Raw genomic sequence first — 25,227 nt, forward strand, 5'->3', positions numbered from 1 at the left:
TCTGAACAAGGAAAGCTGTAGATTTAGAAATATCTAGAACAACTTTTAGAATTACATTAACATGGTAAAGCTTATATCAGGCCTTGAAATTTCCACTCACCTGCTCGCCAATGGCGAGTGGAAATTATGGTGGGGGCGAGTGTGTCCCCCAGGGCCGTCTTACTGAGCAGGCTTGGAGCTCAGGCCGGATCTGTCATTGGCACTGGGAGCCGTCAGACAGCTCAATAGCTGAGCACAGTGAAAGCAAAGGAAGGAGTGTGTGCTGTGCTCTCTGCCTCCCCCTAGAGTGCAGTACCCGGCTCTGTGAGTGAACAAAGAAGTACTGCAACTTTTTATAGGGTGTGTGTGTCTACCTAATTTCAGCTCTTTCTGGTCACATGATCCTCTATGTCAGCCAGTGGTGGCTTCAGGGGAGAGGAGAGAGCACTTAACAGCGTGCGTGTGTGTGTGTGTACATGTGTGTGTGATTCTGTGTATGCATGTACATGTGTCTGTGTGTATGTACATACTCTCCAGTTCCCTGGTCTCCTCCTCCCATGCCCATCTCCAGGACTTCTCCAGGGCTTCCCAGATCCTCTGGAACTCACTACCCCAATCCATCAGACTGTCACCTACCCTCCTCACCTTTAGGCACACCCTGAAAACCCATCTCTTCAGAGAAGCCTACCCCGCCCTCACCTAATTGCTGATCTCCTCCACTCTTCCCACCACTCCATCCCCCACAGCTATTTCCTCCTGTACCACTCTCCCCTCCCTCCTAGATTGTAAGCTCCAAGGAGCAGGGCCCTTGAACCCCTCGTGTATTGTATTGTATTGTTACTGTACTGTCTCGTGTATTGTCTCCCATTATAATATACAGCACTGAGCAAACTATTGGCGCTATATAAATACTGTATAATAATAATAATAATGTACATGTGTGTATCTATACGTGTCTGCATGTATGTATATGTATGTGTACATGTGTCTGTGTGTTTGCATGTACATGTGTGTGTATGTACGTACATGTGTCTGTGTATGTATGTACATGTGTCTGTGCGTGTGCATGTGTCTTTGGGTCAGTGTTATTTGTTGTTTTTTAGGATTAAACTGTTATTTCATGACTTCTTAATCTATTTACATTTTTATAATTATTGAGTTGTTGGCCACCCTCAGTAAATGTGCGTCATCCAAGGGCACAATGCACTGCTCCTGTGGCCACAGTGTCCACCGGACACAACGGATTGAGGATCGCATTAACTGGCCACTTTGAGTGGCTGGGATGTCACCTGATTGCTATGCAATCACATGATCTTATTGTTATTGGATTTCATTCATAACAGTTGTTCTTAGTATTGTGGTACTGTGATTGGCCCGCAGTTATCGCATGGTACCTGGGTCAATCACAGAACCCTGTACCTAGTGATAGCTGTTGGCCAATCACAGCACACAATAGTAATCACAGCTAATATGAATATAACCCATTCATGACAGTTCAAAACATTGTTGTTATAGTGATCATCACTGTAACAGCAATCACTGTGTAAAAAAAAAAAAATCCCTGATCACCCCCCCAGAGTAGTAGTGTCACTATGGTGACAATAAACTGCTCTGAAAGTATGTGTTAAAAAAAGAAAAAAAAGTTAAAAAAAAAGTTAATAAAGTTACAAAATTGAATATATATATATTTTTTCACATATTGTCACCATTCAGTATCCCTAATCACCACGACACCAGTCATATGGTGACACTGTACTGCACTGGTGACAGTATATACAAAAAATTGTGAAAAAAAAATTATTTAATTTCTTAATTTTCCAAAACATTGTGACAAGAAATGACAACTTCCAAAAACTCGCCATGCCTTTTACGAAATAACTCTGTCTGAGGAGAGGAGAGCGGGTAGGCAACAATCCACACAGGGGACAACTACACTGATAATCAGTGCTTTGATTATCAGTGCCGCTTATCAGTGCCCATCAGTACTGTCGTTCAGTGCCCATCATTGATGCCTGTCAGTATCCATCAGTGCTGCCTGTCAGTGCAGCCTCATCAGTGGCTTGTCATCAGTGTCCATCAATGCAGCCTATCAGTGCCCATCAGTGAAGAAGAAAAATTACTTATTTACAAAAATGTTTGGCCTCATTTTGTTTGTTTAGCAAAAAAATAAAATCACAGTGGTGATTTAAATACTAGAAAAAAGACAGCTCCGATAAAAATTTTGTTTGGGTACAGTGTTGCATGACTGCGCAATTGTAATTCATAATGTGACAGGCTGAAAGCTGAAAATTGGCCTGGGTAAGCAGAGGGTGAAAGTGGCCAATAGACAAGTGGTTAATATTACTTTTAGTACACCCATGTGAAAGAGGCCTTATAAAGAATTGTGACTTTCACCAAACGTTCACTGGTAGTGAATCAATCACTATCATTTAAAACACATGGACCAGGAAGATTCACCTGCAGTGAATGTCAGATTACCTGCTTTCTAAGTATGCCCCTGATGACATGCAGATCAATGATGGGTCATTTCTGAGTATTATAGGTTGTTGTAGTTTGTCCGTCATCGGTAGTTTGTGCGCTACTTTATAAAGAATATCATGAAGGTGCAGGGGCGGACTGACAAGTCATGGGGCCCCCGGGCAATAGGGGATCATGAGGCCCCTGTGTCCTTGCCCAAACTCAAAAAAGCCTATGAAAAAGGTACCAGGGGCATTTCATGGGGCCCCCTACTGACCCTGGGCCCTCGGGCAGTGCCCGAGTTTCCAAATGCTCAGTCTGCCCCTGTGAAGGTGTACACAGGGTGCCTGGAGCGTCGCTGTCCATGTGAAGGTCCTTCCGGCTGTAAGACTTTCTCTTTCTGAACGCTGGTTAACCAGCACTGCAGATAGGGGTCACTACACCCTTTGAATAAAGTGCTGATGATACAGACAAGAATCTGAGCAGATACAAGACGGGCAGGGCAGGCTGAATGTACGATTTGTCCAGCTTCCTCTGTGTATGTGTGCTCGTTGTGCACAAACCCACACATCCAGGACAGCGCCACAGTGTATGGCAGAAACACATGTTCCAGACATATAGAAAGAGACACAATATCCAGAGCTGCTTCAGATCTGATGCTGCCAATGTCTCCTACTTTCCAAAGTGAAACAGATAATAATTAGGTGGGCAGACTGAAACATAATACAACAAAAATACCAACACATGAGATATACAACTAGACCGGCATGTCATGGATGGATAGATGCAGGAATAATCAAACATCCCACCGACTATACATGAGAAGATATTGCAAACCCGCCAAAACTAAACAAACCTTCAACATAGTGGCCTATCTGTATGAATTGGACCCCGACAACCGTCCATATTGTATGCTAACAACACACACTTAGGGTCACCATACACATCACACGATTGTTGTCCAACCAACTTTGGAACTACAAAAGCTGTGTAATATAAGGACCTGGCTAAACTATTCAATCTATATCCAATCAGGTAAGCCCTTACACTACAAAATTGTTGGTAGATCTAAAAGAGATTGTACAATGAGATTGTATTGTGTGTGCTAAGATTTAGGTAAGGTCATCTTACAAATGAATTTGGTATAGCTCCAATTCAGAAACCAAACAGATACAGATGGGAAAGCAAAGCATGCACAACAACATAAAGCCCCATAGGCAGGCAAATGGACATTCCTTAGGATCTAGTCAAATCTGGCAAATCTCAGTCTGAAGTCTCATGAAGAACTAAATTCAATAGGAAGTCTGCAAGACTCTGCTGGAATCCATCTTCACACACCGAACTTAGTGTGACCTGACTAATGCACTGAAAGGGCTGCCAGACAGATAGGATGGCATAGGGATAACCAGAAGAAGTAAAGTCACCGTGTGCCCGGGACGGCACGGCTCACAATGTAATAATAGGGATCTGCTAAGTCTGATGAGAGAGAGAGAGAGAACGAATGGAAAGAATGAGAGAAAAAGTATGATGGAGAGCAAGAAAGAGTGAGAGAGAGAATGAGAAAGGAGGGGCAGAATGAGAGAGAAAGAATGGGGGAGAGAGAATGAAGAAGAATGAAACGGAGAGGATGGATGAGAAAGTATGAGAAAGAGAGTGAGAGAGAATAAGACAAGTAAAAGAGGGGGATGAGAGAGATAGAATGAAAGAGAATGATAGTGACAGGGAGAGAGAGAGAATGAGAAATAGAGAGAGGGGGGGGAGAAATAATGAAAGAGGAAGAGAAAGAATGGGAAAAAGGGGGGCTGAGAGAGAATGAAGAGGGGGGGGGGAGAGAAAGAATAAAAGAGAGAGAATAAGAATGAGAGAGAGAGAAACAGAGAGAATGGATGAATGAATGAGAACATATGAGAGAGAATAGAAAAGGTAAACTGAATGAGAATGAAAGAGAAAGAGAAAGGGAGAATCAGAGAGATAGAATGAAAGAGAGGCAAAGAATAGAAATGAGAAGGAGAAAGAGGGGGAGAGAAATAATGAGAGAGATAGAGAATTAAAGAGAAAGAGAATGCGAATAAGAAACAAAGAGAGAGAAAACATATGAGACAGTGAATAAGAGATATAGAAAGAATAAGAAAGAGCAAGGGAGAATGAGAGAGATAGAATGAAAGTGAGGGAAAGAATAGAAGTGAGAGGGAGGATGAGTAGTACGGAGAGAAAGAAAGAAAGAAAGAAAGAAAGAAAGAAAGAAAGAAAGAAAGAAAGAAAGAAAATGAGAGTAAAAATGAAAAAGAGAGAGAGAGAAAGAGTAAAAGAGAAATAGTCATTGTACCTAATAATGGAGAAAGAGTGAGAAAGAAACGGAGAGAAAACAAATGAATAAGAGAGATAGAAAGAATGGGTAAGAGAGAGAGAATGAGAGGGTTAGAATGAGAGAGAGGGGGAGAATGGAAGAGAGAGAGAGAGAGAGAGAGAGAGAGAGAGAGAGAGAGAGAGAGAATGGAGCAAGAAGAAAGGAAAGAAAGAAGAAAGAAAGAAAGAAAAAGAAAGAGAGAGAGAAAGGAAAGAAAGAAGGGAGCAAGAAAGGAAAGAGAGAAAGAAAGACTAGAGAGGGAGAAATACAATGAAGAAGGTAAAAAAAGGAGAGAGGGAAAGAGAAAGAATGCGAGGTGTTGGTAGAGGGAATGAAGGAGAGTGCGGTGTCGGGTGTATGGAGGTGAACGCAGACAGGTGGATACATCAGACAGAGATGGATGGATGGATGGATGGATAGATGGAGGTACATGTGTGTATATTGGTAGTCGGAGACGTATCTGCACCATGAATGGCATGTATTGGTTATATAACGGCACACACATGACACATAACGGATCCATACAGGACGATGCCAATCCCAGGACAGACACACAGCACACGGTCCCGGTAGACAGACACATGACAAGCCACACAGATGAACGGACAGACACCGGGCAGCACAAACAAGACAGATCGGCGGCTGACAGCGGGCCCGGTGATCGGTGCTGCACAGACGGCTGGTGCCGGTATAACGGCGATCGCGCTGATAGCGATCACTTCCACCCCGGGCACACAGCTTCCCAGTCTCTTGTCTCTCAGTCCCCGGTCTCCGTCTCCCTGTCCCCGGGCGTGCCCGGTGCCATCCTCCCCCCCTCTCCTGTCTGAGCGCCTCGCCCCCCCCCCCCCCGTGTGATTGGAGCCCCCTCCCGGCCGTGACGCTCGTGACCCCGCCCCCATCCAGCAAGTAGACAGGCTCAGAGAAGCGGGGACCAGAAGGGAGCATGGTCCGGATCCTGCAGCAGCCAGCCACACACACAGCCCGCCGCTGCACCGAGCCCCGGGGCACACACAGCTCTCCCCCGGAGCCCGCCGGCCCCTAGTCCCGGGCCACACACTAGGATCATCGCCGGTCTGCCCAGTCTCTGCCCTGGAAGGGGAGAGGAGAGGAGACGAGGACGGCGGGCGCTGACGGTGCAGGTACCCGGCTGGCAGCATCCATCCCTCATCCCCGGAGAAGTCGGGCTGCATCCTCCCGTGTAGGAGCCTGTGCGCCTGCGTCAGCCTGGATCCAGGAGACTGGAGGGAGGTAAGGTTAGAAGGAGAAGAACTTGTCACAGGGAGGAGAGGAGAGAGGGGTGAGGGATGAGAGATACTCATAATACACCTAGAGGAGAGGAGAGAGGGGTGAGGGATGAGAGATACTCATAATACACCTAGAGGAGAGGAGAGAGGGGTGAGAGATACTCATAATACACCTAGAGGAGAGGAGAGAGGGGTGAGGGATGAGAGATACTCATAATACACCTAGAGGAGAGGAGAGAGGGGTGAGGGATGAGAGATACTCATAATACACCTAGAGGAGAGGAGAGAGGGGTGAGGGATGAGAGATACTCATAATACACCTAGAGGAGAGGAGAGAGGGGTGAGGGATGAGAGATACTCATAATACACCTAGAGGAGAGGAGAGAGGGGTGAGAGATACTCATAATACACCTAGAGCAGAGGAGAGAGGGATGAGAGATACTCATAATACACCTAGAGGAGAGGAGAGAGGGGTGAGAGATACTCATAATACACCTAGAGGAGAGGAGAGAGGGGTGAGGAATGAGAGATACTCATAATACACCTAGAGGAGAGGAGAGAGGGGTAAGGGATGAGAGATACTCATAATACACCTAGAGGAGAGGAGAGAGGGGTGTGGGATGAGAGATACTCATAATACACCTAGAGGAGAGGAGAGAGGGGTGAGAGATACTCATAATACACCTAGAGGAGAGGAGAGAGGGGTGAGAGATACTCATAATACACCTAGAGGAGAGGAGAGAGGGATGAGAGATACTCATAATACACCTAGAGGAGAGGAGAGAGGGGTGAGGGATACTTATAATAAACCTAGAGGAGAGGAGAGAGGGATGAGAGATACTCATAATACACCTAGAGGAGAGGAGAGAGGGGTGAGAGATACTCATAATACACCTAGAGGAGAGGAGAGGGGTGAGGGATGAGAGATAATCATAATACACCTAGAGGAGAGGAGAGAGGGGTGAGGGATGAGAGATACTCATAATACACCTAGAGGAGAGGAGAGAGGGGTGAGGGATGAGAGATACTCATAATACACCTAGAGGAGAGGAGAGAGGGGTGAGAGATACTCATAATACACCTAGAGGAGAGGAGAGAGGGGTGAGGGATGAGAGATACTCATAATACACCTAGAGGAGAGGAGAGAGGGGTGAGGGATACTCATAATACACCCAGAGGGGAGGAGAGAGGGGTGAGAGATACTCATAATACACCTAGAGGAGAGAAGAGAGGTGTGAGGGATGAGAGATACTTATAATACACCTAGAGGAGAGGAGAGAGGGGTGAGGGATGAGTGACACTCATAATACACCTAGAAGAGAGGGGTGAGGGATGAGTGACACTCATAATACACCTAGAAGAGAGGGGTGAGGGATGAGAGATACTCATAATACACCTAGAGGAGAGGGGTGAGGGATGAGAGATACTCATAATACACCTAGAGGAGAGGAGAGAGGGATGAGAGATACTCATAATACACCAAGAGGAGAGGGGTGAGGGATGAGAGATACTCATAATACACCTAGAGGAGAGGAGAGAGGGGTGAGGGATGAGAGATACTCATATTACACCTAGAGGAGAGGAGAGAGGGGTGAGGGATACTCATAATACACCTAGAGGAGAAGAGAGAGGGATGAGAGATACTCATAATATACCTAGAGGAGAGGAGAGAGGGGTGAGGGATGAGAGATACTCATAATACACCTAGAGGAGAGGAGAGAGGGGTGAGGGATGAGAGATACTCATAATACACCTACATCAGAGGAGAAAGGGGTTAGGGATGATAGATACTCATAATACACCTAGAGGAGAGGAGAAAGGGGTGAGGGATACTCATAATACACCTAGAGGAGAGGAGAGAGGGGTGAGGGATGACAAATACTCTTAATACACCTAGAGGAGAGGAGAGAGGGATGAGGGATACTCATAATACACCTAGAGGAGAGGAGAGAGGGGTGAGGGTTTAGAGATACTCATAATTCACCTAGAGGAGAAGAGAGAGGGATGAGAGATACTCATAATACACCTAGAGGAGAGGAGAGAGGGGTGAGGGATGTTCATAGTACACCTAGAGGAGAGTAGAGGGGTGAAGAATAATCATAATACACATAGAGGAGAGGAGGATGAGGGATACTCATAATACACCTAGAGGAGAGAGGGGTGAGGGATGAGAGACACTCATAATACACCTAGAGGAGAGGAAAGAGGAATGAGGGATACTCCTAATACACCTAGAGGAGAGAGGGGTGAGGGATACTCTTAATACACCTAGAGGAGAGGAGAGAGGGGTGAGGGATGAGAGACACTCATAATACACCTAGAGGAGAGGAGAGAGGGGTGAGGGATACTCTTAATACACCTAGAGGAGAGGAGAGAGGGGTGAGGGATGAGAGACACTCATAATACACCTAGAGGAGAGGAGAAAGGCGTGAGAAATACTCATAATACACCTAGAGGAGAGGAGAGAGGGGTGAGGGATGCTCATAATACACCTAGAGGAGAGGAGAGAGGGGTGAGGGATGAGAGATACTCATAATACACCTACATCAGAGGAGAAAGGGGTTAGGGATGATAGATACTCATAATACACCTAGAGGAGAGGAGAAAGGGGTGAGGGATACTCATAATACACCTAGAGGAGAGGAGAGAGGGGTGAGGGATGACAAATACTCTTAATACACCTAGAGGAGAGGAGAGAGGGATGAGGGATACTCATAATACACCTAGAGGAGAGGAGAGAGGGGTGAGGGTTTAGAGATACTCATAATTCACCTAGAGGAGAAGAGAGAGGGATGAGAGATACTCATAATACACCTAGAGGAGAGGAGAGAGGGGTGAGGGATGTTCATAGTACACCTAGAGGAGAGTAGAGGGGTGAAGAATAATCATAATACACATAGAGGAGAGGAGGATGAGGGATACTCATAATACACCTAGAGGAGAGAGGGGTGAGGGATGAGAGACACTCATAATACACCTAGAGGAGAGGAAAGAGGAATGAGGGATACTCCTAATACACCTAGAGGAGAGAGGGGTGAGGGATACTCTTAATACACCTAGAGGAGAGGAGAGAGGGGTGAGGGATGAGAGACACTCATAATACACCTAGAGGAGAGGAGAAAGGCGTGAGAAATACTCATAATACACCTAGAGGAGAGGAGAGAGGGGTGAGGGATGCTCATAATACACCTAGAGGAGAGGAGAGAGGGGTGAGGGATGCTCATAATACACCTAGAGGAGAGGAGAGGGGTGAGAGATGCTCATAATACACCTTAGAGGAGAGGGGTGAGGGATGCTCAAACCCCTAGAGGAGGGGTGAGGGAGGCTCATAATACACCTAGAAAAGAGGGATACTCATAGTACACCTACAGGAGAGGAGAGGGATGAGGGCAGGGGCGGACTGACAACGCATGGGGCCCCCGGGTAATAGGGGATCATGGGGCCCCTGTGCCTTGCCCAAACTCAAAAAAGCCTATGAAAAAGGTACCAGGGGCATCTCATGGGGACCCCTGCTGACCTCGGGCAGTGCCCAAGTTTCCAAATGGTCAGTCCACCCCTGGATGAGGGATGCTCATAACACACCTAGAGGAGAGCAAGGAGGGGTGAGGAATACTCATAATACAACTAGAAGAGAGGAAAGGAGAGAGGGATACTCATAATACACCTAAAGGAGAGCAGAGGGGTGAGGGATGCTCATAATACACCTAGAGGAGAGCATAGAGGGTGAGGGATGCTCATAATACACCTAGAGGAGAGCAGAGAGGGGTGAGGGATGCTCATATACACCTAGAGGAGAGCAGAGAGGGGTGAGGGATGCTCATAATACACATATAAGAGAGGAAAGGAGAGAGGGATACACATAGAGGAGAGGAGAGAGGGATGCTCATACACCTGGAGGGATGTTGATACCCCTGGAGAGATGCTCATACACCTAGAGGGATGCTCATACACCTAGAAGAGAGGAAAGGAGAGAGGGATACACATAGAGGAGAGGAGAGAGGGATGCTCATACACTTGGAGGGATGTTGATACCCGTGGAGAGATGCTCATACACCTAGAGGGATGCTCATACACCCAGAAGAGAGGAGAGTGGGATGCTCATTCACCTAGAGGGTTGTTGATACCCCCGGAGAGAAGCTTATGCACCTAGATGGATGCTCATACACCTAGAGGAGAGGAGAGAGGGATGCAGATGCACTTAGAGGGATGCTCATACACCTATAGGGATGCTAATGCACTTAGAGGGATGCTCATAAACCTAGAAGGATGCTCATACACCAATAGGGATGCTAATGCACTTAGAGGGATGCTCATATACCTAGAAGGATGCTCATACACCTATAGGGATGCTAATGCACTTAGAGGGATACTCATATACCTAGAAGGATGCTCATACACCTATAGGGATGCTCATACACCTAGAGGAATGGAGCTAGCAGAGCCGGCATCAGGGAGTCCGCACACCTACTGCCTGCCTCCAGGGTTGCTCTGCACATGGCCACCTCACACCACTTTGGGTCAGTTTGGTATCAGTTCACTCCTGAATGCACCCCAAGCTCACCATCAGACGCCCATGTACACTCACCCTGACAGCTACTAAGAGTACCCCAGCTACAGCCCATGCAACCCTACAAAGTGATTGGCAACCAATACCACACAAGAGGTGTCACCAACCCATCACATTGGCAAAGTCCTCATTGACATGGTTGGACAGTTGCTCCACACTCTTCAGTGCCGTGCCATCCGGCTGTAACACTGTCACGGTTTTTAAGCATGATTGTTCAAATTGGATATTTAGTTCAACATTGGATCATTGTGTTCTATCCATCGGTCAGTCTGGCATGGTTTTGGCATTTGGCTCAATTCACAAAGTATCTGTAGTGTCAGCTATGTGACTGCTATTTTCAGATCTCATTAGATTAAAAATAACTGTCACTTTTTTGTAATTATTATCTTTATCCAGTTGCGTTAGCTTTGTAAATGGAGTCTGATGTGCGGTGAGCACCTTTCAGATAGTGAAGAGTTCTCTGTATGTCTGCAGAGTGATGGCAACTTCCCATGCAATGCTCCTGGGATGCACAATGGTTACATGTTGTATGACTTTCTTGATAATCAGCATCTTTTTCTGGGTGTGTTAGCTTTGTGAATTGGAACATGATGTGCGGTGAGCACCTTTCTGATGGTGAGGTTCCCTGTAAATCTACGGTGCAATGCCAACCCCCCATACCATACTCCTGGGATGCACAATGGTTACATGTTGTATGACTTTCTTGATAATTAGCATGTTCTTCTGGGTGTGTTAGCTTTGTGAATGGAGCCTGATGTGTGGTGAGCACCTTTCTGATGTTGAAGAGTTCTCTGTATGTCTACGGTGCAATGCCAACCTCCCATACCATGCTCCTGGCATGCACATTGGTTACATATTTCTCTCTCTACTATGTAATGTCAGTGTTAGTAACATTCTGGTGGCTTCAGGCAGTCCCGTATTATTTGGTGATATCTGATAAAACATTGATCTGTCTGTAATTTTTCAAAAAAGGGTTCTCATGGCTCTCATGCACCGCTTGGGCATCACTCATGTTGTACGCGTACAGCTTACCTTTGAAGAGTTGGCATGCATATATTATAGCTATGTATTCTGCAACTGGTCCGGGGAGAATAGGTCCCATGTGTGCTATTTTGAGGTTGTCTGCTTTGGAAGTGCAATGGTTAAGCCTTATATATAATATGACATTAATATCTCAGAGGCATTGAGAGGGCTTGGCGAGCTTACAGTAACGTGATCCTGTGTTTTTATTCGTCTGCTGAAGCCCACCCCTCCGTCTCATTCATAAGAGCCCCGTGTTGTGCCCAGATGTGCTGGCGTGTCTGCTCCCACATGGAATGTGTCACTGGAGAGCATGGTGGTTAGTGACTGCGCAGCCTTAGCTTGCCCTGTGCCCTCTGGGGAGCATTGTGCATAGAGACACACATGGGGGAGCTCTGGGAGGAGGGGGGCGCTCAGATGGTGTGGCCTGGCACGCTATATTACACAGCAGCTCTGCTAATATGTGTTATCTTGGATCGACTGCCTGTACCCTCCTGCTGAAAGGGAAGCTGTGCGGAGCAAGTCACAGAGGCGTTTGGCGACGACGCTTGGCTCCTACGCCCTGCAGGTGATTGCACAGAGGGGGTACGGGATGGCCAGGTGTTTACGTAGAGCGGGCAGCAGGATTTTCACAGCTAAACATTTACAAGGCTCCCTACCGAGTTCTATTTCCACCTTGATTGTCACCTATTGCTGCTTACTAAACGATTTCTTGTTCCAGCGTCGCCAAGTGCGCCTGGTTTCCAGGGTTCAACAATTGTCCTTGGAAGTTTTTACTTTAATCCTAACAGGCTTTGCCTGAAAATCCCATATTCTGATTGTTAGGTACAATACCTGTTACCAATCACCTATGGAATGACTATATATCGAAGAGCCAAATTAAAATGTATATATATATAAAATTAAAGAGCCAAAATAAAATGTATATATATATATATAAAATTAAAGAGCCAAATTAAAATGTATATATATATATAAAATTAAAGAGCCAAATTAAAATGTTTATTTATATATATATATATATATATATATATATAATTGAAGAGCCAAATTAAAATGTTTATATATATATATATATATATATATATATATATATATATATATTTTAATTTTTTTTTTTTCAAAAAGTTCATGGAACAATTAAGTCAAAAGCACACATTATTAGGAATAACCTTTATTTTTTTTTTTTTATGTAAGCTCCATCCGCATCAAGACATTTCTGTAAGAACATAATGCCAGCCATTTATACCATTCCAGGAGAACTGAGGGTTCTGAGAATTTAGCCATGTCAAAGCAGCCTTCTTTATCATTGATGGTATCCCAATGGGTAGTTTTCACATTTTTTTTTCAAGTTAGGAAATAAGAAAAAGTCAGAAGGTGATAAATCATTACTGTAAGGTGGATGTCTAATGGTGTCCCACTGAAATTCTTGCAATGATACACTTGATTGACGAGAGGGATGGGCAGAGGCATCGTCGTGATGGAAGAGGACTCTCCGATGGAGGTTTCCACAGCGCTTTTTAGACAGCTGTTTAGTTAATTTTCTCAAAACACTTACGTAATACATGCATTCATGTTACAACACATAGGTAATATATGTTACAACACACAGGTCTAAGTTTTCTCTGCTATAAAGAGATATTAAATTCTATTTATTATTATTTCTAATGAACCTTTTGAATGCCCCATATATATATATATATATATATATATATAATTCTAAATTATATTTATTTATTATAATTTGATATAAATATAAACAAATATTTACAAAAATTAAAAATTTAATTTTATATATATATATATATATATATATATATATATATATATATATATTGTTATTATTATTATCATTACTATGAGTTTATATAGTGCCAAAGGGTTTGCTCACCGCTGTACAATAGAGGGGGGGACAATACATGAAACAGTACAACAACAACAAACAATGTACGAGGGGTAAGAGGGCCCTACTCTTTCGAGCTTACAATCTTTGTACAGTCCACGTTTCAGCAAATGGAGCTTTGCTGTGAAAGTCCTGCTTTATGATCCTGCCAGGTACTGCTGTGCTTGTTTATCTGGAAACTGATGTAAAGTATTAGTGTCTTCACAAAGTTCATTGATGCTGATTTTCTGATCTGCAATGTAATACTTATGATCAACAGTGTTGAATATCTACATGTATTTTGTTTTACTTAGCTGGTGTGCGCACATGTATATTGCTGGTTTGCAGTGTACCGAGTCTTATTATCTTGTATTACTGTGGGATTGTCCTGTTTTAAAATGCATGTTTGTGTTTGTTTCTAATTCTGCTGTGCCAAGAAAAGGTCAATATTTTTAGATTCTTCTACAAATATTATTATTACTGTTCTTCTTGTTTTTTTTTCTTTTGATTTTTACTGTTGTTATTTATTCTACTGGTATTCCTAAATTTAAAGTAAATCTGTGGTCTTCTTAAACAATTCAGGATGATACAAAGGGTTTATAAGTAGGGATCTGAAGATACCTGTGCCTGCAGTTTATATCTTCTCGATTACTCTGGCTGGCCCTGAGCTTCCCAGGGAGTATGTTATACAAATATCAACTTCCAGGCTCAAAATTGGTGCTTTGGCATCCTACCTTCTCTGGTACAAGCACTGTAATGGGGAACAGAGGCACGGGAAGTCCTGATTTGGGAGCTAAAAGCTGCAGTTTGTACATTGACTGTTCTTGGAAGTCTGGGAGATTAAAAATGTGCAGGCAGCTTATAATCACGCACTGGTTATAGGTTTTATATCGAATGTTGCATGTGGAGGACATGTTTGTAACATTTTGTCTTTGTGTTGGTTGGTTATGCTTAACTTTTGCATATTATATATGTTTTTCCATTTATGGAAAAAAAGAAAGAAACAGTAAAGAAAGAAAGTTATAATACGAATATACAGGTATACTACCAGCTACCTGCTTTGAACTCCTTATGCCAGTCTGAATTGTTTAGCACAGTCATTCTCAAACTTTTTAACACTTTAAATAATTTTTTTAAGTCTCAAGGAACTCCTACCAATTATTAGGATACTTACTTTCAGTATATTAGGGGGCCAGTGGGAAGAATGCTCCTTACATTGGTGATCAGTGGTAAGAATGCTCCTTACATTGGTGATCAGTGGGAAGAATGCTCCTTACATTGGTGATCAGTGGTAAGAATACTCCTTACATTGGTGGTCAGTGGGAAAAATGCTCCTTACATTGGTGGTCAGTGGGAAGAATGCTTTTTACTATGGTAGTCAGTAGGAAAAATACCCCTTACATTGGTTGCCATTGGGAAGAATGCCTCTTACATTAGGGGTTAGTAGGAATAATACTCCTTACATTGGTGGTCAGTGGCAAAAAGTTTCCTTACATTGGTGGCTAGTGGGAAGAATGCTTCTTACATTGGTGGTCATTTGGAAGAATGCGTCTTACTATGGTAGTCCGTAGGAAAAATTTCCCTTAAATTGGTGGCCATTGGGAAGAATGCTCCTTACATTGGTGGTCAATGGGAAGAGTTCTTAGTATGGTGGTCAGGCAGGAAAACTGTCTCTTACATTGGTGGCCAGTGAGAAGAATGCCCCTTCATTGGTAATCAGTGGGAAGAATGTTCCTTACATTGGTGGCCAGTGGGAAGAATGCCCCTTACACTGGTGGCCAGTGGGAAGAATGCCCCTTACACTGGTGGTCAGTGGGAAGAATGTTCCCTACATTGGTGGCCAGTGGGAAGAATGCTCCTTACATTGGTGGTCAGTGGGAAGAGTTCTTAGTATGGTGGTCAGGCAGAAAAACTGTCTCTTACATTGTTGGCCCGTGAGAAGAATGCCCCTTCATTGGTAATCAGTGGGAAGAATGTTCCTTACATTGGTGGCCAGTGGGAAGAATGCCCCTTACACTGGTGGTCAGTGGGAAGAATGTTCCCTACATTGGTGGCCAGTGGGAAGAATGCTCCTTACATTGGTGGTCAGTGGGAAGAGTTTTTAGTATGATGGTCAGGCAGGAAAACTGTCTCTTACATTGGTGGCCAGTGAGAAGAATGCCCCTTCATTGGTATTCAGTGGGAAGAATGTTCCTTACATTGTTGGCCAGTGGGAAGAATGTCCCTTACACTGGTGGTCAGTGGGAAGATAGCTCCTTACATTGGTGGCCAGTGGGAAGAATGCTCCTTACCTTGGTGGTCATTTGTAAGAATGCTTTCTAGTATAATGGTCAGGTATGAAAAGTGTCCCTTACATTGGTGGCCAGTGGGAAGGATGCTTCTTACTTTGGTGGTCATTGTGAAGAATGGAACTGCTCATATCTCAAAGAAACCCTAGCAACCTTTAGAGGAACCCCAGCTTTCTATAGAACCCCAGTTGAGAAAGGCTTGTATAGAGAGGCACATATTTTAGTTTAGACCACTTTGTGCACTTTTCTCACTTTCAGCTAATGCAGAATTATACAAACTAAGTTCCTATAGGTATTGGAGAACTACAAGCTCTGTCAAGTTGTGCTGGAATGTGCATTTCTTCTAGAGCAGCTACGTACTGTTTTCTAAGATGCTCTGGGTTGATATATAGCGACATATTGCACTTGGCGGCTAGACACTGCCCTTCTGTACTGTATTTATGAATCATATCACAGCGAGCAGTCTCTGCTCCTCCTTTTTTCTTTAGACTTCAAGATGGCTTAGCTTCAGTATGCCTTTTTTTCTCAGCACACTTCCATAGATAGACTATAAACCTTCTGATGGTCATTAGTCATTATATCCATCTGTTCATGGTATCAGTGTTTGTATTTCTCATTTATGGGTTCACCAATACACTGTTGTTTCATACAGCATTCTATTTTATGTTGGTATCTAAAAACTGGAAATGCTGGAGGGTTAAAAGTATATTCGAATGGAAAAACACACAGCGAAGCCACACAGGACATACAGTGTTCCAGTGTAATCGAGAATGATCTTTCTTTTTAACTCCAGCAAGCCTGTCTGGAAGCTTTGCCTGCAGAACAGACACGTTTATTACATAAGGCAGAGTAATATTGTGCAGCCTGAAATTACCCATTGCAATTGATTAGCCGTTATGTTCCTTTGTGCTGATTGGTCGAAACAGATAAAAGGTGAAATCCAAAAGGTAGTTAATAGATTAGGATATGCAGAAAAACATCCATCGTCCATGTGGGGTGGCTCAATTAATGGTTTTCAAATACCTGTGTTGGAAAGCCTTAGTCTGTGATAACGAATGAGTCTAATGCTCAAAAGCGAGGGTGGACAGACCATTTTTGCAGATTCCAAGGGTCCTCTTGGATATAGGTCCCAATTTACACAAGATGTGGGTCGGGCGGTTGCCTCTATCAAACTTGGTATGACCTGTCCTACTGTACAGCATCAATTTAGCTCATTAAAGAGAACTTGTCAGTTGAAATAAATGGTCAAACGGGTGTATTCACCTAACAGCATGAACCACTCCCTGGCTGCATATACTTTTTGTTGTTTTAAAAGATTCTTGCACATACTGTAATGTGGTTGATTTACTGATGTAGCTCTGCATAGAAACCAATCAGCTTCCAGGTTTTTCTGTCAATTCTTGATTGAAAAAGCTGAAGGTAGAAGCTGATTGGCTACCATGCACAGCTGCACCAGATTTTGCACTTTTCAGTTTTACCAAATCAACCCTAATGTGTCTGCAAGATGCTAATCCACAAAAGATTGCTCTGACCCACCCATCTTGTAGATGACTGAGATGCTGTGTGTCATAGGATACAGGTATAGGTGAAAGCTTTTGACCAACATGGAAAGCATATATTAGCATATTGGTCATAGTTTGCAGTCCTAGACCCTTGGGCCCCCAGGGTGCTCAAAGGCATTTTTCAGAATGAAATAAAATGAAAATATTTGCAATTGGATTATGTAATCTATGTGATGTCAGTTTAATAACGTTTTCCTAAGGAAATTGGTTTGTTAATATATGTTATATGATCTCTCAAGCTAGACCTATAGTCTGGAACACATGAATGGTAGTGGAAGCATTGACAAGTTTGTGTTGGCCAGAGACACCGCTGTTTCAAGTTACTGCTGAATGTCAGTTCTTTGGCAGTTGGTCACATGATCTCTTTTGAGCAAGAAGCTGAGATTTTAGATTGGTTGATCCTGCTTGTTAGCAAAGATCATTGGGCAATTGCTTAGTATGAACAGTTAGGGTATGTTATTTTGGCAATAGGTTACCTTTATTGGCTCGATGGCATTGATGAAGATCTCTCAGGAGGTGTATTTGTGGACCATGGGTCTTTGGAAGTGGTTGACATTTGTTTACAGTAACTTCTGGTTTATCTGTAAAATATGATATCACAAGGCACAGCAGTAAGATATTCAACATGAAACAGCATTTATTACACACACAACCTTTGTATTAGCCATGTCCCAAGAAAATGGTCAAGTTCTGTAGACAGTCTACATTGTGTCTACCATGTTCTTACATTCCTTAGTGGCCACCAGACAATTTTAAACACTTCTGTTTGAACATTTGTGCAATTAATTGATACTACATACTACTTGTGTATATCATACCATAGGGAGACATTTGTTCTGTCTGGGTACTGTTTGGCCTTCACTTTTAGAGCTGATTCACACATGTGCGGTGCAGATTGAAGCTCAGATGTCATAGTTAATGGACACAGTTGTTGTTCAACGATTCAGGACAGGTTATAATCAGGTTCAGGTCAGGATTTTATCCTGTTCACAACTGATGACGTACAGTTTAGAAACGGTTTCCATAGAAGTCAATAGCCTCTAATCCACACCTGAACTGGACCACTTGGCTCAGAATTGGACATGACTCTTTTTCAATCTGCACTGAATCCACACTGCCAGTGTACCAGACATATGTGAACAGGCACCATAGGAAGCAATGTTATGTCATGTAGATTGGATGTGGTTAGAACCCCTCTGAGCATATCCCTTTTAAGTGTGTAGTTGTCTCAATTCAGAGCACTAAGTGTCTTTTCTGTCTGCTGTTGCCTTGTTCCTCTGCTATCAGCATGAGTCACTTCTGATAAGTGTTCCTGACACCAAGAGAAAAAAGGTGACAGGAGAGGGAGCTCCAGTATACAGCCTGTTACTGACAGCCTCAGCTCTCTTCCTGTGTGCTGTGTGGAGGGGGTGTGTCCTTTCCCTCCAATAAGATCTCAGAGCTCTCCTAACTGAACTCTGCAGATTGTAATTCCCCACCCTCTCTTTTCAGACAGTTCAGACAAGCTTTATAAATTCTGCACTTTAAACAGCTGTAGAGAAGAGAAGACTGCAGGTAGACAGGTACAACTTAGGTAGGAGGATTTGTTTCATCTCTGTGTATCACCTGAGACCAGTTCATTGGGTATAAGTAACAGTTTACAACCACTATAACTGCAGCAAAGAGAAATAAGGTCTTCTGCTCTGTCAGACAAAGTTGTACAGTGTGGCCGAGCTGTGTAAATCTCAGAACTGGTTGGAAAGATCTATAAATCCTTTGAAAACAGGTTTTGATATGTATTTTATCTGTGTATTTAGCAGTTTTCCTGGAGGTCAGGGATGATGTTTGATCACATGATTAAAGAAAAATCATGTGATTGAGAATTTTTAAATATCATGCAAATGAGCATTTTTTTTACTCTAGACTTCCCACAAAATTGTTAAAAGAATTGACTATATACATTCAAAAATTCAAAAAGGAGTACTGTGCTTTCTGCCATCACTTGTGTGGTCACATACCCATAAAATAAAGCAGAAGAGTTCGGGTCTTTTTTTATTCTCAGTAAACTCTCCAAGCAGCCTTCTTTGGAAACAATCGCTCTCCTTTATGTCTCCTGGTGGGAGAAGAGTGAACTCCTTTCAAACCTATGATGAGCTGATGCAGAATTAATTAGCTGAAAAGGCGCTGCAAGTTTTAATTTGAAAAACAAATGTGCCAAAATTTGTATCTGACATCACCCTTTTTGAGCTCCAGCATTTAATCCAATCAGTGGATGTCAACCACAAATGAGTTTATTATTCATTTACATTGGAACTTCCAATCTCCACTGGGCTGAAGGAAAGTTTTTCATAGGTCAGCCAGATTCCTTGTGAGAACTCCCATAGTTTACTAAGAATTTGGCTGTCATAGTTATTCATTGTGTTTAACCCGTTCTGTCTAGTGCAGGGGTGGGCAACTGTGGCCCTCCAGCTGTTGTAGAACTACAAGTCCCATGAGGCATTGCAAAACTGCCAATTGCCAGCATGACTCCCAAAGGCAGAGGCATGATGGGAGTTGTAGTTCACCAACAGCTGAAGGGCCACAGTTGCCCACCCCTGGTGTAGTGGCTTCAATCCTTTGCATAGATGTTGGCTTCCATGTCAACATTATGTGCTGCAACGCATTGCGATGCAATATAACATGTTGGAACGCATTACACAAAAATGCAATCCCTGGAATTCATAAAGATTGGCGCAGACAGATTTTGCAAAAGTGTTTCTGATTCATTCTAAAAGTGGTGCAACATACACCAAGTTCATGTATCTGTCTAGAACTTGTACTTGAATTTGGCACATTATGCACCATTTTAAGAATGCATGCAAGACCCCTTCGCAGAATCTGTCTGCGCCAGTTTCTCTCTTTGCACACCATAAGAATGTTGGCCTTAACTAGATCACTTTCGTAAGATGCAAACTGTTAGTATGTTATATTGAATTTGACACATTGCAGAGCCATCTGAATTTGCGGCACGAGTTGCTGTCAGAACAAAAAATGTTGCAAATGCTTCATGAATTTGGCGCAATACATTAAATTGGAACTGTCAGAAAATTAAGTCCTGCTAGATGACTTCAGGCTGGGACCTTTGGCAGGTATAGTGATGTAAAGTGTTAAAAATAAGTGCACATACTGTTTAAAATCCAGTAATACACCGTCTCACCCTGCTCTGCACATGCTTGGTTGCTGTATATTCTCAGCACTGTGCCTAAAATCCGAGTCGCTAGAGGCTGATTAGCAGATAGCTTTTATATTTACTGATGCTGAAGAGGGAAGAAAGCAACAGAAATTAAACAGACTGTGCTTAGGGGACACAGATTAGGGAGGCTGAAAAGAAAACCAAGAGAGGTGACAGGACAAACTCTGCTGCCAGGGAGAACGAGTTAAACGTACAAGGATAGTGTCTTACCTTATCTCCCTGATAATCTATCCTTTCTCCCTCACTAGCAAGCCTGTGAACTTCAGCACTGTAAAAGCTTCTGTCAGCCTTCTTGTCTAACTGAGTCAATGCATACAATCCAGGCCGGAATGTATGTATTTTAGCTGAAGAAAGTGACATCATATATTTTTGAGGCCAAGGAGAGGGAGAGAGTTCTCAGTAAGGAAGTGACTGCTGTGGGTTTCAACAAAATGATGGCTGCAACAGGAGCAATGCTGGATGCAATTTACAGAACACACTGATTTTGGTAGTATAAATATTGTGGAATATATGATCTGTTGTTAAGGAACATTAATTGTTAACAAATTGGTATGGTCAAAGTTCTGTTTTAACAAGAGGAATTAACACCAGAAAAGTGGCTTTACAGCTTTATGTTTTTTTGCCCAATATGGTTTTTTCTGCAGACACCAATGCAGCAGGTTGATGTGAACTGAAAAAAAAGGACATAAGGCAAATTTGTATTGCCGCTGCTACTAGTGTAGATGGGTCCCATTATTTAATTCTCCTCTTCTGCCCAATACTTGCCATACCCTTCACCCAAAAAAGAGTTTGCCAAAAACCTATAGCTCCTGCACTGAGAACCCCTGATCTGTCTGTAAAAGTCCACTGGTTTCATAATACAGTATCTTTTTTTTTAAAGCCCTACTGCAGGCAAAAAATGTTTTCCAATGCAGTGGGGCTGTGCCCGCATTGCATGGGTGAACTGCTCGTTTTTATCTGGGTGGATAGGAGAAAAGAGATGTGTTTACCTAATCCTCCAATCCTCCCATCACAAGACCATTCTGTTCTATGATCTCATCAATCCCAGAGCAGGCTCCATATACTAGGGACAGTCCACCACTGGACCGTGGGGGAGCGACGTTTTTTGGTGGAACGAAGGATCGGGTGAGTATAAGCTTTCTCCTCGCCCCTGGACAAAAGAAGCAGTTGGCCCGTGGAGTGTGGGCACAGCCCCACTGCATAGGATAAACTTTTTTTCACCACAGGTAGAGCTTTAATGTATATATTAGGCCAAATTTTACAATCAAAAACAAAAAAAGCATATGTAGTACATTTCTTCTCTCATGTTTACCCATATTTATCCCTTTAAAGACCCTGCAAGTACAAAAAACACCTAGTGATCTGCCAGAAATGTATTCCAACTCTATATCCTGTTGTGGACCGACAACACACTTTTTTGAGTGGTATCAGCTCTCCCCAGATGGCTTTTGGGAAACTGCTCAATACCTGTTGATCCTGGCAGAAATGCAGTGTCCTCACTTCCTGAGAGCTGCATGGAGAAATATCTTTCTTTTTAATTATCTTATGTAAACTACACAATGCCCTGTCCCCTATGTATTGAAGATTGAAGAGATAGGGGCATGTTTGTAGTCTGTGCCCGCACTGCATCATTTTGTCCAGGGGCTCAGGGAAAAGCCAAACTTACTCCATCCTCTGATCCTCCGGAAAATTGTGCTCCCCCATGTCCAGTGGTGAACTGTTCCTGAGTTGGTCTATGAGTGTGATGACTTCAGGAACAGCCCATTCACAAGACAGCTTGCAGGAGGGACAGGAGCAGTGGGGAATGGCCTTGCGCTCGAAGGATTAGATAAGTATATCTCAGCTTTACGAACCCCTAGACAAAAACGAGCATTTAATCAATGTATTGTACCCACACTGCATGGGAAAAATAACATTTTTGCCTAGATTTCTTTTTTTAACAGCTTTCGCGCAGCTTTATAGCAGAAATACTGCTATAGGGTGGCACAGATGTGCAAAATCACGTGTATATATACGTGATTTTGCAGTTCCGGGTAGAGGCCATTTGTAGCATCTGCTGTTAATCACTGGGTCCCGGCTGGTGATTACTCGCCGGCACCTGGTGATTGCCGAATATCTCTGACGGGGGAGACCTGTGTATAAACAACACAGATCTCTCCCCTGTCAGCTTCTGCACACTGCTTTGTATGGCTCTGCATAGCAAAGTAATGTGCTTACAGTGAAGCACACACACAGCCCACATAGTGAAACAGCACACAGTTAACTCTTTGATCACCCCAGATGTTAACACCTTCTTGCCCTGTGCCACTAGTACAGCATCAGTGTTTTTTATTAGCACTGAACACTGTATTGGTGTTACTGGGGATGTCAGCGACACCAGATCAGTTCCTCCCAGTGTCAGAATGCCCACCGCAATCCCACAGTCCCACTATAAGTCGCTGACTATTACTAGTATAAAAAAAAATAAAAAATACAAATGACAGTAAACTGTATATACTGCCATTTGTAGGCACTATAACTTTCACGCAAACCAATTTATTTACACGTATTGGGACTTTGTTTAGCAAAGACATGTAGCAGAATACATTTTGTCCTTAAATTTATGACACAATTTGATTTTTTTAATTTTTTTAGTGTACATGTTTAATAGCAAAAAGTCAACAATATTGTTTTTTTTTCTCAAAATTGTCAGTCTTCTTTTGTTTATAGTGCAAAAAATAAAAAAACGCACAGGTGATCCAATACCACAGAAAGAAAGCTCTATTTGAGGGGAAAAAAAATTAATAATTAATTTAGGTGCAGCGTTGCATGACCGCGCAATTGTCAGTTAAAGTAACGCAGCGCCGTATCGCAAAAAATGGCCTGGTCAGAAAGGGGGGTAAATCCTCAGGAGGGCAAGTGGTTAACGTCTTTACAAATACGTCCTCGTGTTCCAGTGTGTATTAAGCCGTTTGGCAGCAGCCTGGCTTTTAGGTTGTAATTCCCCGCCTGCACTGGTAGCACAGTCCCACGTCTAGTGCATGCTGCAGTTATTTTCACGCCATTGCCTATATACGCTGTAGTATACAGCACAGCCTATTATTTATTTACACACCCCTCTATTATTTTCCCCATCTCTACTTTCTCTGGGCTATGTTTTATTCTGTTTAGATTAAGGCCAGCCCTGCTCTGCCCTGTGTACCCGAGCGGAATTCAATGCATAAATCGTCTGCGCTGGGTCTAATTATCCGATCTATAAAGTCAGTACACAATAAGGGGAGCCACAATTCGCTGCCAGTGCTCTACTACTTGTGTGTGTTTTTTATACTTTATTTTTCCCTAGACATTTCTTTAATTTAACAGTGTACATGAACGGCAGAAGTAGTCAAACACTCATCGCAGAATCTGTCATGTTTACGCCACAATGCTAATTATACATTCCAAAATCAGTGGTTCTGTGTACAATGCTGTGCAGATGTGCTATGCTTCACTTGACTCAGGAATACTGTAAATTAATAGCATTCCTTTTAATTTAATTTACCTTTTTTTTTTCTTTTTTTGCTGTTTGGATTATATTTCCCACGTAATAATATTTAAAGAGATTTTGTAGCCTTCTTATTTTTTTTTTATGTTGAATTGCAGACAGACATAAAAAGAACAAATTAATGCATCTATGTATTAATTAAAGCAATATTAGTTTTATAAGCACTATCAGCAGATAATTTAATCACTGAGTATGCAGCTTTTTTATTTTGTAATCCTTTCTATATTCTAGTTTAAGTTGGTGCCATGACTGCTGCCCCAGGTTTCAGGGTGGCATGGGTGTCAAACTGGTGGCCCTCTAGCTGTTGCCAAACTACAAGTCCCATGAGGCATTGCAAGATTACATTCAGTTACAAGCATGACTCCCAAAGGCAGGGGCATGATGGGACTTGTAGTTTTGCAACAGCTGGAGGGCCGCCAGTTTGACAGCCCTGTTTTACAGGATCCCTTGCATGCAGGAACTAGAGTTGTGTCTCCCTACACTGTGTACTGTACATTATTATTATTATACAGTATTTATATAGTGCTAAAAGATTTTCTCAGCACTGTACATTATAGTGGGGGACAGGACATGAGACAATACAGTAACAATACAATACACGAGGGGGTCGAGGGCCCTGCTCTTTCGAGCTCACAATCTAGGATCTACATCGGAAGAAACACACAGCCCTGTAGCCTAGGATGGCAAGGCACTCCCCGTTCTTCTCCAGTCTGGCAGGCGACTGCATTATCACTGTAAACTCTTTCCCGTGACCGGAAGTTCAGGGAAGCTGCACTGAACGTTTTAAACTGCGTTTTAACAGGTTACTGGGAAATGTTTATTTTATTGTGCTCAGTGTTTTAAGCTAAAAATGCAGAGGATTTCTATCTATATATCCATTCGGTTGTATCCTACGCTTGGTGATTGCATGGACCGTCACTCATAAGCGACTTTTTCCATGAATTCTCTTAGCAATTATTTTACAGGGTAGGTTGCCAGGTCTTTCCCCAACCCCTACCATGCAGGAGATCTCGTGTGGCCAGGGATGAAACTAGGACAATTCAGACAGGAGCCAATTAACCTACCAGCATGTCTTTGGAGTGTGAGAGGAAACCGGAGTACCCAGAGGAAACCCACACGAACACAGGGAGAACATGCAAACAGCACT

General features: G+C 43.1%; 1 protein-coding gene across 3 annotated transcripts in view; it reads left to right on the forward strand.

The window, feature by feature from the left end:
• The first annotated feature begins 5,694 nt into the window (after positions 1–5,694).
• KLHL29 (kelch like family member 29) overlaps positions 5,695–25,227 on the forward strand; it is a 1,282,993-nt gene continuing 1,263,460 nt past the window's right edge. For 2 of the 3 annotated variants that reach the window (XM_089656087.1, XM_089656089.1), the window contains exon 1: positions 5,695–6,031. The gene's annotated coding sequence lies outside the window, so the exon portion shown is untranslated. Of the gene's footprint in view, positions 6,032–11,926; positions 12,183–25,227 lie in introns of those variants that run through there. The other variant, XM_089656088.1, reaches the window with a different exon arrangement.

This window comes from Staurois parvus, unplaced genomic scaffold (genome assembly GCF_062004578.1).
Source record: "Staurois parvus isolate SC_StPar_1 unplaced genomic scaffold, SC_StPar_1.0 ptg000886l, whole genome shotgun sequence".
Taxonomy (NCBI): Eukaryota; Metazoa; Chordata; class Amphibia; order Anura; family Ranidae; genus Staurois; species Staurois parvus.